This window comes from Vicugna pacos, chromosome 4 (genome assembly GCF_048564905.1).
Source record: "Vicugna pacos chromosome 4, VicPac4, whole genome shotgun sequence".
Taxonomy (NCBI): Eukaryota; Metazoa; Chordata; class Mammalia; order Artiodactyla; family Camelidae; genus Vicugna; species Vicugna pacos.
The window spans coordinates 49217653-49234620 of record NC_132990.1 but is presented as its reverse complement, the minus strand read 5'-3'; the positions used below and the strand labels follow the sequence as shown (position 1 = coordinate 49234620).

The window sequence follows — 16968 nt, the reverse complement described above, 5'->3', positions numbered from 1 at the left end:
ACCACCTTGCGGGCTCACCTCGCAGTTCGCTCACACCTCAGGCAGTCGCGGTTGTGATTGGTGGCACTAGGCGGAAAAGCCGCTGGCCTCAATCACAACCCGTCTGGATTGGCTTCCGCGCACAGTCGCTTTTCTATAGTCCAAACCCAGTGCCGCTTAGTGATAAATCCCGCCTTAAAAGTCGTTTGATAACAGTTTTACGTGTTGTAAGGCAAACCATGATTGGTCGCAGCGCTCACGGATTCGGTCCGTAGTAAACACAGCGAAGCTCCCGGGCAGCGGATTGGTCGGTGTTCCGAGGGCCGAGTAAATGCTCCGGATTCCGCACGCCAGCTGGCTGCCCTTCTGCCCCGGCCCCGCCCCCTCCACTTCTAATTGGTTGCAGCTCGGCCGGAGGGGAGGAGGAAAGCTGCGGAGTAGGCGACCTCGCGTTGCGTCACTTCCGTTTACTGCCGGCCGCCGCCGCGGTGTTCTCAGAGAGAGGCGGCGAACGCGCTGAAGGAGCGGGGGGACGAGAGGCCGGGTGGGCGGGAGGAGGAGGAAATCCCATCCCGGGGGGGCCAGCCTGGACGTTCTCGCCTCCTCCGACGCTGTCGGGTCGAATAGGAGAAGGGTCACCGCCTCCTCCAGCGAGAAGGGGGGCGGAGCCCGGCTCAGGTGAGGCGACCCTGTCAACGCGAGTGGTGGTGGCGCGCGCGGGCGCGCTCACGTGGAGACGGTTGCGCTCTGGGGGAGCTGGGTGGGCGGCGCGAGCAGGGTTTCGTCCAGGCTCCGGGTCGCGCGCAGACGCGTACCCGTGCCCCACCTCGCCTACCCTGCCAGTCTTTCTGAGGGGGTATTGTTACCCTTGGAGCGGAGAGGCCAGGCGGGTGGGAGGCGTGTTCTTCTGCGCAGGCGTCTCCGGTGTCCCGACGACAGGCTCTCTGTCTGCCGGGTGGAGCGGGGGCTCTTGCCTCCTCGGATGTGCGGCGGGCGGCGTTGGTTACTGGGATCAGATGGTAAAGGCCTGGGACCACAGCCTGGCGGAGTGAATAGAGGGTCTTCGGGATGAAGTCGGGTGGCTCCCTTGCCCCCATCCTGGGTCTCTTTGAGCGACGAGGTTTCATTTCACCGGAGCAAGGCCAAGGAGGTCTGGAATCGGGAACCGATGGCTGACCCTGGAGGGGTGGAGCCAGTGTTTTGGAATGCCAACTTATCAGAGGACTAAAGTGTTTGCAGGCTTTCATTGAATACCCACTGCTTCCACGCTTGTGCTAGAAGCTGTGGGGGATGCTGTGGTAAGAACAGCCTTCCCCCCTCCCCTTGTTTGGAGGACATACAGATTTGTATGTAAATGTTAACATTAGGTAGTGAATTAAGGTGGGGGTCGACGGTTGGTTTTTTACCTTCCAAAAAAGGCCATTTGTTGTTAAAGTCAATCTGTATTTCTGGCATAGTGGAGGGTACTGTGGAAGCTAGTTTCTGAAGAGGACACAAATCCTCGGTGCTTAATGTGGAGAAAAATTTTTAGGTAAAACTGCAGTAAAGTCTTGATTACGAAGCAGTATGCTCAGGTTCTGGTTAATTTGAATGAATGGAAGTAAGAAACCATTCACCTTCAAGAATTGAAGCAAAAATATTTCCAAAATATGTTCATGTACTTTTCAATTGTAGTAGGTAGATGATATTACATACATTGGATCTTTCTTTAGAGATTGAAGAGAATGCTGTGCCTGAGTCATCATTGGTTATCCTTGTCTGGGCTAGTGTGCCTTAGACGATTAAAAGAAGGTGGGCTTGGTGCCTCATAATTTTCTGGAGAAACTGCATTCGGTAAAGTGTTACGATTGAGGTGGTGAGGGTGGTTAAGGTGGTGAGGATGGTAAGCTAAAAGAGCAGAAGTGGGAGAAAGAGACTAGGTGGGGAGACGAGAGAGAGAATTTTAGAGAAAAGCCTCCAAACGAAGGGAAGGCCTTCCATTATTGCTTTAGTCCTCTCTGGAAATCCTAGGAAACTTGGGAAGACCGGCCCCACCACCACTGTCAGCTTGGTGATCTGCCAGGTAAGACTGGTTGAGGACCTGTTCTGGGCCCTTGCGTTTTGCTAAAAAATGAGCCAGGACCTTTCAAATAAGAGTCCTGAAGTCAACTTGTGTTCTTATTTGGCTTTTCTCTCCTAAGAGTTGTGTCAAAACATGGTATAGTGAGCGGAGGATACTGGCAAGCTATATTCTAGCTATTTGAGTTGTCCAGCAAAATTCTGAAAGTAAGATTTGGAAGAAGAACATCTCAGAGTGGGTGTTTACCTAAACTTAGTGTCATTGCTCTCAAAAGAGACTGTCAAAAGACTATCACAAGATGTTAAAGTCATTTAAAAAATCACTTGGATATGAAATGCATGTAAATATTTAGTATTTAAAGTACTTAGCATGAATTCTATTGAATTGGAGTTCTTTTTTTATTGAAGTATTGTTGGTATACAGTGTTGTGTTAGTTTCTGGTGTACAACATGGTGATTCAGTTATACATACATATATTGATATTGAATATAGTTCCTATGCTATACAGTAGAACCTTGTTATTTATCTATTTTATATACAGTAGTTAGTATCTCCAAATCCCAAACTGCTAATTTATCCCTCCCTCCCTCCTTTCCCCCCTGGTAGCCATAAGTTTATTTTCTATGTCTGTGAGTCTCTTTCTGTTTTGTAAATAAGTTCATTTGTGTCATTTTTTTTTAGATTCCACATATAAGTGATGTCATATGTTATTTGTCTTTGACTTACTTCACTTAGTATGATAATCTCTAGGGCCATCCATGCTGCTGTAAATGGCTCTATTTCATTCTTTTTTATGGCTGAGTAGTATTCTGCTGTGTATATATATACCACAACTTCTTTATCCAGTCATCTATCAGTGGGCATTTAGGTTGCTTCCATGTCTTGGCTATTGTAAATAGTACTGCTATGAACATTAGGGTGCATGTATCTTTTCAAGTTAGAGTTTTCTTTCAATATATACACAGGAGTGGGATTGCTGAATCATATGGTAACTCTAGTTTTTTAACTAAACTTTCGTGTACACTGAGATATGACAAAGCTTGCTGTTGTGCTGACACAGAATCTTGAGTCTGCCTCAGTTTCTCCTTGGAAAGGAAAAAAAAAACCCAAGGTATTGATTTCATGTTAGTCTTGAAGTTTTTTTTTAATGTAAACTTGTTGTCAGCAAATACTTTTCCCCTGTCAGTTATAAGCATGTGCATCCTTTTATATTGTACTTAACAGTTCTCAAATAAGAATGTTGTCTAGGAGAGCCAGATTGTGTTGGTGTAGCAGGTGGGATGGAGTGTAACACTACACGTACCTTTTGTCTAAGTATGACGTGAACTTCTCATATGCTAAATATCAGCTGTTTCTGAGTGAATTATTGCTCTTACAGTTGTTTTCATCATTTTCATCACTGAATAGTGGCTTTTAATCTCCAGATTCTAATTTGGGGGGGGTACCTTTCATTTGATTAATTATACATCTATTTACTAAAAGCTTTGATTTATCTTTCTGACAGCTCAAACAGATTAGGAATTGTGCTGGTGTACTGACATTTTACTGAAATATAGGTAGATGACTGTCTTAGTATCTAAGATTATTTTATCTGTAGCTAATTTTCCATGTGATATTCTGACTTATTTGAGTGGTATGTTTAAGGTTCCAGTATTTCCCTAAACCACATTTTAATCTTGAAGACAGGATGCCATAAGTAAGCATTATGTGGAGCTTAATTGGCAGCTTTTTTCCCACTAATGTTAAATGAAATGTTGTATTTTATAATCACTGGCATCTTAAGATTTAATGCAACTTGGTACAGTTAAAAGAATTTTTTACCCAATCAATTCATTGTTAATTGTAACCAGTTAATTTTCCAAATCTGCCTTCGTACTCTGGAGAAAGTTTGTTATTGAAAGGAATCCTATTGGAAGTAATACTTTTTCCCATATATACATGGAAATTAATGTATTGTTTTGTTTCTTTGACAAATTTTAAAGGATGATTGTATATTGGATCTGCTCTGTGGAAACTATACTTGGTGTTATTTTGTGTACTTGATAGCAAGCTTACATATGCTCTATTTCCAACTTCTTAAGTTTCAAACGGTTAGGGTGAATTGCTCTCCCTTTTCTTGTGTGCTTGATAACAAGCTTACACATGCTTTATTTTCAACTTCTTAAGTTTCAAACGATTAGGGTGAATTGCTCCCCCTTTTCTTCTGTACATGATATTGTTAACTTGCTGTAATTATTTTTCAATACATCTTAATCAATGAATTATAATTTAAAATTTGCTTAGCTGTCTTCATCTAAAAATGCAAGACCTTAAATTTTATAGTCCTTCTGTTTTAAGAGTCTACTGCAGAGAGGGTTTGAGGAAGGAGGACAGGAAGAAGAAAACCCACTGTTTTGGGGTTCAGTTTTGAGAGGAATCCACAGATGGTACAAAAATCTAAGCACACTTAGTAATGTAAGTCATATTTTATTTTGAGTAGAACGTCAGTAGCGACTTAGCTGGTGAGGTATCAGTCACTTGCTGAACACTATTGATTTGATAAGTGATTCAGAAGTGAAGAAATTATACTGCTTTGAAAGTAAACTAGTTATAATAAATGATTAAATCCATTTTTCACCTTCTCTCCTGGAAAGTCACTATCATTAATAGTGTCTGCAGTGCTCTGGCATTGCTTTCTTCTTGATAAAAGTTTAGTTTTTTCCTTAGGAAATACCTATCTTGATCTGTCAGGGGTAAAAGGCAATAAAAGCTATTTTAAAAAATTGCTGAAAAGGTTGTGTGTGGTGGGGGCAATTGGGATGAGTGTCAGGCAACATTTTTTAAATATCAGAAGGAAAATATATTTAGACTTACTAAATAGATGTTAAGATAGATTTAGTCTGAAATTTATAAGCAGTGAAAAGATGCCATTGATAGACGGTTTCTATAGTTTTTGCATAACTTTGTGAAGTTTGTGTGATCTTTAAAGCGTTTACTGGCTACAGATGTTATTTTATCTAGATAATCAGCTAGCTGGCTATTTATTTTAAATTTCAGAAAAATATAGTACCCAAGAAAGGGAAATTTCTAGGACAGTTAAAGTGCAAGTGTAAAATTCTAAGCAGGATAAAGCAGTGAAGTTTGTCGTAAATTGTTTTGACGTTGAAGTGCAGTGCTGTCAGACTGTCTTGTAACTGACTGTCTTGGGCATGCCTGTCTCTCAGACAGCATTCTGCTGCTGGGCCTCCACCCTGACTGACGCAGGCTTGGGCAGCCTGACCTCCCTGACAGGCTTGGGCAGACCAGGATCTTCCCTCATAACAGGTGACCCTGCCAGCAGGAATGCGTTCTGTCTCCCAGCCCCTCTTCTACCCAAAGCTCTGCTCTCTCATTCTTGTTTGGCACCAGCCTCATGGAAGGCAGGGTTGGGAGGAGCCAGTGGCAAGGACCAGCAGGAGGAAAAGGCAAAGATTATCTCACACCCTCCTGACCTTCCAAACTGGGGTCTGTTGGCAGTGGTGAAGGCTTGGCAGTGTGGTCTATGGCGGTGGTGTGTGGCATCAGTGACAAGGAAGGATTTGAGGAAGAGAAGAGAAGCCCTTCCTGCCAGCTCTTTGAAAACCCTTGCTCTAATTGCATTCCCTTAGCTGTCATTTTACACACCTGTCTTTTCACTCTCACTTTCAGCCTTTGACCTGACCCTGCTTTTCAGCTTTATCTCTTTACTCCCTCCAGTCTCCTACTCCTTATTCCTCACCTGTGCTCACACTAGTATCTGCATACTGTCTCTCCTCTGAACATCCTGTCATCCGCCACTGGGCTCATGTCTCCCTAGGGGCTGCTCCCATACTGCAAAGTGAAGTTTTGTGGTTGGACCTAGGTTCACGTCTCTTCTCCTTCACTTACTGTACTAGTTGGGTGATGTTGGCCCCAGACACGGGGATGACAGTCACTGCTTGAGCATCATCTATAAGAGATACATGTCAAGTACCTACAGGACCTGGCTCTTAGGAGGCATTCAACCCTTTCATCAACTAACAGAAGTACAGTGGTGAGTGTGGTACAGTGCTACTGACAGTTTGCTACTGTAGTGACAAGTTAAAGGCATACTTTGTGAGTGATTTTGGAAGGTAATATTACTGAGAAAATGCTGAGGGATTTCTTTCACAAACTTGAGTAGCACAATATATGTATAAATCAAAGGCCGCCTTTACACTAAAGTCTCATTGATCCAGTATCTTTGAAGAATGAGATCCCACGTACATGCATTTTCCATATATGTGAAATTTACCTACTTCAGAGGTTTTCAGACTTTTTGACCTCAGAATTCCTGTACACATTTAACAATTATTGATGACTCCGAAGGGCTTTTGTGAGTTAGCACAATCAGTATCTAACATATTAGAAAATAAAATGGAGGGAGAAATTTAAGTATTTATTGAAAGTAATAACCCATTACATGTTAGCATAAATAACATATTTTTATGAAAATTAAGTATTTTCCAAAACAAATATTTAGTGAAAATCGTGGCATTTAAAAAAAATAAACTTTACTTTTTAGAACAGTTTTGACTTACAGAATGCGAAGATAGAGTTCTCATATGCCCACACCCAGGTTTCCCTATTATTAACATCTTGTGTTAGTACGATACATTTGTTATAATTAATTAATGATTATTGATACTTCATTATTAACTAAAGTCAATTCTTTATTCAGGTTTCCTCAGTTTTTTACCTCTTGCCATTTTTCTGTTCCAAGATCTCATCCAGGATACTACATTACATTTAGTCATTTTGTCCGCTTAGGCTCCTCTTGACTATGACAGTTTCTCATACTTTTCTGGTTTTCAGTGACTTTGATAGTTTTGAGGAGTACTTGTCAGGTATTTTGTAGAATGTCCCTCAATTAGGATTTGTCTGATTTCTTTTTCATGATTAGACTAAGGTTACGGTTTTTTTAGGGGAAGATACAGAGGTAAAGTACTATTCTCGCCATATCATCGTGTGATGCGGACCAAGGTGCACGCTGTCAGCATGACTTACTCCCGGCCATGTTGCCTTGGTCACCTGTCTGAGATAGTGTTGTCAGATTTTTCCATGGTGAAATTACTCCTCTCCCCTCCTTTTCATCCTGTGCTCCGGAAGGAAGTCCCTATGCACAGCTCACCCTAAGGAGTGGAGAGTTACACTCCTTCTCCTTAAGGGCAGAGTATCTACATAAATTATGTGGAATCTGTCTGCACAGGAGGTTTGTCTCTTCTCCCATTTATTTTTCTAATCATTTATATCAGTATGGACTTACGGATATTTATTGTATATTTTAGGTTATAATCCAGTACTATTTGTCTTTGCTCAATTGTCCCGCTTTGGCCTTTGGGAGCTCTGGCTCCTATTGGGTCCTGTGCCCCTTTCACATACTGCCATTATGACGTCTGTTTGTTGTTTTAAGCACTTTCTTACTGTCTGGCTCTATAAGATGCTGCAGGCTGATCTTGTGTATTTCCTGCCCCAGTTCTAGACTGGGTTCCTTTTTTTAGAGAATAGTATTTGAAATCAGGATCTGGGCACCAAGAATGCTCACAGTGGCATTGTTCTTAATATTTTTTGCAAATCTCTTTACTGTCTGGTTTAATAGAAGGTAGGTGGAGTCTCATACCTGCTTCTATATTCAGTGTGTTGTGATATACTTTTTTTGTTCTCTGGGTTTTGTTTGTTTGTTTTCTTTCTTTCCAGCTTTATTGAAGTATGATTGATAAAAATAAAATTTATATATTTAAGGTGTCCAGCATGAGGTTTTGATGTCTACATATATTGTGACATGATTACTGCAATCAAGCTAATTAACATATCTGTCACCTCACATAGTTATCTATTTTGTTTGTTTGCTTACTTTTTTAAACAGCTTTTTAATAGATTTTTAAATTTAATTTTATGTATTTTAGGGGGAGGATTAGGTTTATTTATTTATTTACTTACTTACATGTTTGAATGGAGGTACTGGGGATTGAACCCGGGACCTTGTACATGCTAAGCATGTGCTCTACCACTGAGCTATTACCTTCCCTGTTGAAAGCTCAAATTTTACCATAGACAACAAGTACTGTAAATTGTCTTCATTGAAATGACAAGCTCTTTTCATTCATTTTCAAAAAAATATCTGGCAAATAGTCAAGACTGAATAACCATAGTTTGTCATTTGTTCTTCCAAATAAAAATGGTGCTTGATTAAAACAATTAGTTCAGTTTACAACTGAAAAGTTACACAAGTATTTTCCCTCGAGACAACGTTGTATTTCAGTACGCAGCACAGTTACTTCAGGTGTACTTCACATTTCATCTCACATAATATTAAAAAAGATTTTCAAGAATCAAAACTAAGTAACAGTTGTGAAGGGAAGGGGGAGACTAGATCCCCTGTAGAGTCAGCGTTCTTGCCTTAGTAGCTGTGTCCAGCACGGACAGAGACAGCTTTCTGGCCGGATTATTCCTGTTGCCCAGTTCAAGCTCAGGTGCCCAATCTTCCCATCAGTTCTGGGAGCAAACCAGTGACCTTTCAGCAACTTATTTTTATCCTTAAGTTAGTTAGAATCAGTTTCTGTTGCTGCAACCCGAGACCATATTGTGACTGGTACTTTAAAAAATACAATTAAGATATATTTTACAAAAGTTATCTGAAAAGTGATGGTAGTCTTTAGTTCAGAATTATGTGCCTCATGGGTAACTTCTGCTGACTTGCGGTAATCATTAACATCAGTTATGAGCATTCACTGTCCAGTACCTCCTACTTCCAGCCGGAATGGATACATGCTTTCCCCACCTCAAACCTTCGCTGCCTTTACCTCTGTCTAGAATGTACCGTACATCTCAGTTTATCCAAATCCAAACCGGTATGTAGCTCTGTTGTCAGTGCCAACATGAAGCTCGAAATACCCTTTGCCTTCTCTGAGCCACTGGGTACCTTCATCTCCTATGTGGCACTTAACGCTTTCTACTTGGTAATACGGTTATCTGTGGATGACTTGTTTCCACTAAGCCCCTGTGACGGTTAGAACTGACTGCAATACAGATCTCTGTTCCACAGCACTTAATCTTGAACAAAGTAAGTGCTTCAAAACATTGGATGGATGAATTTGTATACCAGATACACGAACACCTTCCTAGGCATCTGAGATCTTGAGGGCTGATCGCCCCCCAGTACGTGCTGCTGGGCCCCTTTGGGCCCCTTTTCTCCCTTGGTGGGTCAGCTGTCTCTTTTTGCAGCTGTCAACATGCAGCCTCCTCTTGCCCTCATTCTAGAATTGCTGTTGCTCATCTTCAGCCATTTAGGAAACTAGAAAAACTTAGATTTTGTTTAAAACAAAAGATTGTGTAAGGCTCAAGGGACTTTCCTATGAGGAAATCTTGCATACATAGACTTTGATCTTTACTGTGGGTGTTCTAAGATTTTCTTTCTGGCTTTTGGCTGATTTCAGAGACAGTTGGGACTCTCAGAAAAATGAGTGTTGGGTAATATGGTGTCATATTTCATCTACATACAAAGTTCATTCAACAAATAATTTATTAAATTGTATATCAGGCACTTGGGGAGAGAGAGAGAAAACATAGTCCCTGGTCTCAGCAAGCAGTTTTTAGTAGGAACATTTTTACTTGACACTAGAATGTAAGTAGGGCATTAATAACTTTTCTTATTCAAACTGAATTATGAAGTTCTGGGTTAGCTAATCCCTAGGAATTCTGAACTGGAAAACAAGGTGAGAGTGGGGAAAGTTGGAGGGTAGGGTGAGATCATAAGGGCTTCTGGCATTAATAGCGTGACACTCCCAGTCATGCTCACCTTTAGTCATTGATGGATTCCCTTTTTAATAGGCTTAATCTGTCCAGTTTCTGAGCCAGCCCTGACACAGCAGAACCAGAGACTATGAAGTTGGTCACGCTGACAGATCTGGTACCTGGAGTTAACCTTGGGTACCTGTGTGCCCACCTAGTCCCACTTAGTTGGTCAGATCAGAAGATCGATGAATGTTCTAGGACTCCAGCACTTGGAACACTGTCAAAAATCCTAGCCTGCTTGACTGAGACCTTGCCTAGTTTTGTTCTCTTACATTTATTTTCACTTATATCATCTCTACAAGTGGGCAAAAAAGCTCTGTTTATTTTTCTGCTAGGGTTTTATCTAGATTAGGGATGTTGAATATTAAAATTCCTTAGAATGTTAAGATTCTTCTTACAGTGCAACTTTGAGGTCCTGTGTTGGCAGTCAGGCAACAAATCATTTGATACGGTGATAGATGATGTTGAGTATGGGTGTACTTTTCTTTATGAACTAATATGTCATTGAGAAACATGTGGGTCTGTCAGTTTATAAATCACGTAGTTTAAAACGGGCTATTAACTAACTGGCTTATTCTAGGAAACAAATGAACTTTTTTTTTTATTAGTCTAAGTAAAGCATTATTAGAAAGGTAAATCTATTGAGAAAACAGTCAGCTCTTGATTATTCATGTAAACGTAATGAGCAGTGGTATAAATGTATTTTCTTAACTATATTTAGTTTGGAAATTACTAAAACTCTGTTCCTGCAGATAATAAATACCTAGTGTACACTTGCTTTGAGTCAGACATTTACAAATTGGTAGATTGCTTGCTGTATCTCCTCCAGCCATATAGACTCATAGTCACATTTTGAAAGCTTTTAAAGAGATCTGAAGCTTTTTTCCTCAGTTAAGGAAGAAGGCTTCAGACAGGCAGCTTTTGGCAAAGCACTTATCTTCTCAGCATGAGCTCTTGTAGAGCTTTTAGACTGGATCTCTTGAGTTTGCTAGAGATGCTTGTGAGTTTTGTGATTCCTGATTCCTTTCCTTCCAGCACAGCAGAAAGTAATAAATTTCATATATTCCAAACTAACTTATTTTTAAAAAATACCCTTTTAGATCCAAAAGCGTTGGATAGCCATGTTACTTAGGTTTTTGTTTTTTTTTTTAAGATTTTGAGTTCAACTTCACACTGTGTTTATCCAGCATAAATCGGGTTAGGGTAAGAGCGATTCTTTGGCTCATGGAATAGAAAGTCCTAGGGTCATGCTAACTACGTCATGGCTGGATCCCAGGGTCTTGATGAGATCAGAACCCCGTTTTTAGATGGCTTGCTTATATGCCAGCTTCATTCTCAGGTAGGCAAAAATTGCCACCATCAGTACTAGACTTGCATCTCCCTCACAGCTCGCAGTCTGGGTGAAGAGGGTATCTCTGTCTTGATAGTACTAGCAAAAACCTCTAGGGCAGACTCTAACTGGCATGGCTTGGGTCACATACCCATCTCTGAAACAATGATTGAATGAAGGGGCGTGGTTACCAAAGTAGCCAGGCTTCCCTGGGTCATCTGGAGGAGCTAAAGATCATCTGGAACTCAGAGGTGTGGGGGCAGTCTGGTCTGTACCATGTGGATGGACTAAGAATGGGTGAACAGTGATTTCCCCCGAAGACATTAGTAGACAGACCCCCCAAAAAATGTCCTTTGGAGACAGTATTTGAATATTGATTTGTGGGGAGATGTTAACAAGTTTCAAATTCTAGTTATTACTGTGTAACAAAACACTTGAAAGCTTAATGGCTTAAAACAAAACAAAACAAAACAAAACAAAACAAAACACTTTATTATTATCTCTAACAGTGCCAAAGGTTGACTGGGCTCAGATGATTCTCTCTTGGGGTCTGTGATGTGGTTGTAGTCAGATCAAGACCTGGGCTGAAGTCACCTCGAAGTCATGGAGGCAGCTGTTGACTGTCAACTAGATTTCAGCTGGGCTTCCTTACAGAGTGGTGGCTGGGTTCTAAGAGCAAGCCAAAAAGACCAGGTGAAAGCTGTGTCACCTTTTATGACTTAGCTCACAAGTCACATAGTATAACGTTTGCCATAGTCATAGACTTGCCTGGCTTCAAGGGGAGTGAGCAGAGACCCCCGCCTCTTGATGAGAGTGTTAGTGTCATATTGTAAGAAAGCATGTGAGTTGGGAGATCTTAGTGTGGCCTGCCATCTTGGAAAATACAATCTGCTATACACACTACCTTATTTCAAATGACTAGTTTTTATAAAGAATAGGAAGTATAAATTAGGCTATGCCAGTTCTTGGTTGTCCTTATATTGACCAGATCACTTTGTTGCCTAGTGTATCACATAGTATCACTATAAAGCTCTCCAGCATTCTTTCTCCCTTCCTAATAACACTGATTTCCTAGTTGTGAATTATCTCTGTCCCCTTCATGTGTAATCTTTGTTGATAAATTGGCAGCTAGCCTTTTGCTACAGAAGTCAAAATAGAAAGATCCTTCCTCTTTGCTTCTCCAGCACAGTCATGAGAGGTGAGTGGGTCCCTAAGCTCCCCACGTAGAAGCCCTCCTTGGAACTTCGAATCTTGAGCATATGATGTCCATACTGAGGGAGCTGTTGGAGGCCATTTATTGCAGGAGCAGTAGTCCAAGGAGCTCTCAGATAGCTTTCACTCAGGTAAACCTGGTTTGGGTTCTGTTGGTTTTAAGTACAAAGCCTTAAGTGACAGACCATCATAACTACAGCTAGCTGTATTTTAATACCCAAATTAATAAGGTTTCTTTAATTATGCCAGAAAGCTCAACTGAGAAAGTATATTTACTCAAGGAAGTTGTTAAAACAGTGATTACTAACTTTTATTACAGTGGGGTCTCTTAATGCTAAGTGGCATCTTAGAATCGAAGAAAAGAATTGGGATTTCTAATTGACTTGATCATAGTTTTGGGACAGCAGTGGGAGATTGGGAATAAAACATATATTAAGTATACTTACAAAAATATCCTTTACTAACAGACAGTATCATCTGTTTTATCCATGTGGTTACACATCACTTTACTCTTCAGTGTCACCAAGTGTATGTAGCAGATACTGTCTGTGCTCTGACTAGGTCCCCTTGATTGCTTTTTCCAGTTCTGTGCACTAGTTATGCAGCTTTGAGTGAAGCTTTGCCTCTGATGGCTGGTGTCTGTGACTCTTGAGAATTGTCCTTGAGTAACTGGCATCACATTATGCCTGGACCCGGAGAGCCTAAGTGCCTGGCAGTTTCCGTCTCCCTGGAGAGGCTCTTAGCTGTTGACTGACTAATGCAGGGCTATGAAAGACCGGTTCCCTTGCCTTGAGGTGGCTCATACTCAGTTATTTATACTCCAGAGTTCCCCTACTAGACCAGGCTAAAGCTGGGGTTTTGCCCCAGATTGCGCCCTAGCTTGGCTGCTGCTGCTCCTTCTCTCTATTGCTTCCCATTCCTAGTTGTTTTATTGTTACTGCCACCACCACCTCTGCTACTGTCAGCACTGCAGGCACTGAAACGTTGGTTCCCGTCTCCATGGCAGGAGAAAGAGGCAAGCTCACTGTCTAGTGCACTTGTTTTAACTTAAGGGGGCCCCAGTTGACTTGGTCTCTTAGTTCTCAGAGTGACTCTGAGGTTGGTACAAATTCCTGAGACAACTCCCTGTTTAATTTCGTTTGCTTCTTGAACCAGAATGTTTCTTCCCTGTGACTGCTATAAAATAATCGCCTCCTTGGAACTTGACACTTACTAGGATATGCGTTTTTTTTTCCCAATTACTGTGAGCAGTAATTGCATTTTGTTTAATCTCCCCAAAGCCTTGAGCTCTGTGGTCCCTGATTGAGGCAGGTCGGGGTCAGGGGCGCATGTGCTGTGCTTGCCATGGGTGACCCTTTACTCCGAGTAAAGGGAAGGTTGAGAAAGCAAGGTGACAGTGGGAAAGTATGTGTTTCAGTGGTATATCTTGTTGTTGGAAACTCTTCAAAAGCAGAAGAAAAAATAGGAGGTAAAAGAATATGGCTAATGTGGCGCTGCTTTGAGGCATTTTACTCTGTTACTTTGCAGGTACAGCAAAGACCTATGAGTTGGCACCGTAGACCCTTGCTTTTTAATGGGTTTAGAGTTTGCTCTTTTAGTTACTTCCCAGGGATCCTAAGGTATGTGTTCTGTGGTCATTTGTCATTTCACTGAATCATAACTTGGCGGGGCCCCGAGAGCAAGTGGGTGAGCCTGGTGTGCTGCGTGGCGTCCACGTTGCCCTCTGCTTGCAGGAATCCTTGTGAAGTGCCACAGTGGTGTTCATGAATTTGGAGATGTGCAAAGATCTCAGAGTGTATGCCTTTAGAATGTCAAGGATCTACCATGTTTTTTAAAGTTTCATTTTATAAAAGTTAATGTGTATATATATTTATGTTTTAAGAGCCACATAGTTCCATAAGGCTTGCTTAGAGATAAAAAATAGCGGTTCTCTCTTCCATCCTTTTCCCCTCCAATTTCCCCCTCAGAGGCAACCACTTCCACTCGTTTCAGTTGTTTCTTCCACTGCTGACTTCTGTACTTCCAAGTAACATGCTTATATGACTGTTTCTTGAGGTAGTATTTCAGACAGTATTTCTTGACTACTAGGGAAGGTGAGAATTTAACTTTCTTAACACCACTTCTCCTCCAGTTCCCTCCAACTCCACCCCACGCCACCCTTGCCCATGCAAACTGGCCTTCCCCTACCCTTCCAATATCTCAAATTTGGCTCCGTGTTCACATTATTGCGATTCTGTAAACATTGTCTACAAACAAACCACATAGAACACTGCAACTAAACAACCATTTTTCCTGGAGTTAATTTAAAATTTTTCTTGTTTTAATACCTATCTTCACATTTTTATAGAACTGTTAACTTCTTAGAACTCTCAGCCATACCATGTGATCTATCCATTCCATTTTTTCCCTTTGAGGAGCTCCTTCTTGGAGTCCTGCTTCAGTCTGAACTGGCTGCTCCCCAGCCCCGCTGTCTAGCAGTCATCTTGAGCTTCATCACCATCTTTAAAATTCTCTTTGCCTGTTTTCTAGGCTAAGTCTCTACTTCCTATGATCTTTGTCTTTCTTTTGTTGGTTTATTCCCAGCTTCATTAAGCACAACCTTTAGTAGCTGCCTGAGAAAGGATATGTGGGAGGTAAACTTTTGGGTTCTTGTTTGTCTGAAAATGCCTTGGTCTCCCCTCACAATTGATTACTAGTTTGGCTGGATATGATCTAAGTTGGAAATAATTTTCTTGGAGAACTTTAAAGGAATGTCACTTTTTACCTTTCGATACTGCTTTTGAAAAGTCTAATGCCAGTTCTATCCCCGATTCATTGTCTGCCTGCCCCTGGCCCCCAACACACTTTCAGGAGTTTATCCAGGTGTTTCAAAATGTCACTGTAATGAGCCAGGTGTGGGGGTTTGTTCATTCATATTGCTGAGCACTTGGTGGACCTTTTTAGTCTGAATAAGTTAACTTCTTCAGTTCTTGGAATTTTTCTTATGTTGTTTATCACTTTCCCCATTTTCTTTTCTTTTTCTATAATCAGACCCTGGATTTCATTAATTAATCTTTTTTTTCTTATTCATTCACATTTATTTCTCCTTTGCCTTGTGTGTGAAAATTTCCTCAACCATATTATCTTCCAGCCCTTCTAGTAACTTACAAAAATTTTGCAATTTTAAATTTTTAATAATTTCCTTATTTCCTGAATATTCCATTTTTTAAAAATGTTAAAAACATACTCTCTTCTTGTTTTGTGGATATGGTATCCTATTTCTCTGAGGATGTTTAATTATAGGTATTTTTCCCCCTTAGTTCCCCCCTGCCCCTTGCCCCACTGTTTCTGTTTCTTCCAGATGCCTGTTTGTTTAGGGCCTTGACTTTATGATGATGGAGGTGTTTCCCCCTCCAGTTTGTGGTGCTCCTGACTGCTCAGACTTAGGAGTGAAGCAGTACGTGATTGGAAACTGAGTGAATGGGCCCTGAGGACTGTGGGCTTCACTACAGGCAAATTTGATGGGGACCCAGGTGTTCCATTGGAGGGGCTCCCCAGACCTAGAGCCTGGCTGCCAGCCTTCTGCTGGTGGGCGGGGTGAGGGGAAGCAGCTCACCTTCTGGTGCAGACTTCTAACTTCATGCTCCAGTTGTCGATGTAGCAGCTCATCCCAGCCTCAGGTGCTCACATGGTGTCCCGAGTACAGTTTTGCCTTTTCAGCCACCCAAACCCAGCCAGAGACCTCTGCCCGCAGAAGGCCTTCCACACTCCCTCTCCCACCCCTGGCAGAGGCAGGTGCCCCTTCCTTGTCCCCTGTAGCACCTTATACTTCCTATCATAGCATTATAATACCTTCTTGTATTTGAATGTTCATTAGTCTCTTCCCCCTGAGGGCAGGCACTGGATCATTTTATCTCTAGTGCCAGGCACACTAGATCTTCCATCTGCATGCATTTGTATTCTGGGGTTTAACCATTAGATTCTGCCTCACCCCCTCCCAGAACACCAGAGGTTCCTTCTCTGGAGAAGGTGGAACAGGGTTTTAAACTCTGTGGCTCTTTCAGCTTCTGCAGAGTCGGTGGGTGGAGGGCACAGAGGAGCACCTCTTTGGGGCTACTGACCCTGTTTTCCAACCACATAATGAGAATCTGTCATGAGCACAAGTCAAGGATACAGAGACTTTGAGTCAGCAGGCACGTAGTTCTTAGGAAGTGTAGCAGTTTTTTCGAAGAGTAAGCAATTCTTGTTTCTGACTAGTCCAGAGGATGAAAATGTGCAGATGATTAATGGTTACAAACTCCACTTTGGAAAGTGATCCACCCATAGGCCATGTGGACTCTTCTTTTTGCCCCTTTTTAAATTTTAACATTTATGAAAAATTTCAAATGTATAAAAAATAAACTTTTGAAGCAAATGCCAGACCTCATGTCATTTCATCTGTAAGCATTTCAGTATATTCTCTCTTTAAAAAATACTCTTTTGAAAAAAAAGAAAATCAGAATGCCATTATCACACCTAAGGGGAAAAACACCCAGTGACTCCTTACCGTCATCAGAGAGATGTGCGCTATCCCCAGCAGTCAGTCTCGTTGGCTTCATAG

The 16968-nt window shown here is 41.6% G+C and overlaps 2 protein-coding genes across 5 annotated transcripts in view; one reads left to right on the top strand and one right to left on the bottom strand.

The window, feature by feature from the left end:
• Positions 1-431: 431 nt before the first annotated feature.
• ZBTB5 (zinc finger and BTB domain containing 5) overlaps positions 432-16968 on the top strand; it is a 21896-nt gene continuing 5359 nt past the window's right edge. For 2 of the 4 annotated variants that reach the window (XM_031677311.2, XM_072959745.1), the window contains exon 1: positions 1010-2041. The gene's annotated coding sequence lies outside the window, so the exon portion shown is untranslated. The other 2 variants (XM_006204087.2, XM_072959747.1) reach the window with 2 other exon arrangements.
• GRHPR (glyoxylate and hydroxypyruvate reductase) overlaps positions 11649-16968 on the bottom strand; it is a 20213-nt gene continuing 14893 nt past the window's right edge. The window contains exon 12 of the transcript XR_012072088.1: positions 11649-11846. The gene's annotated coding sequence lies outside the window, so the exon portion shown is untranslated. The remainder of the gene's footprint in view (positions 11847-16968) is intronic.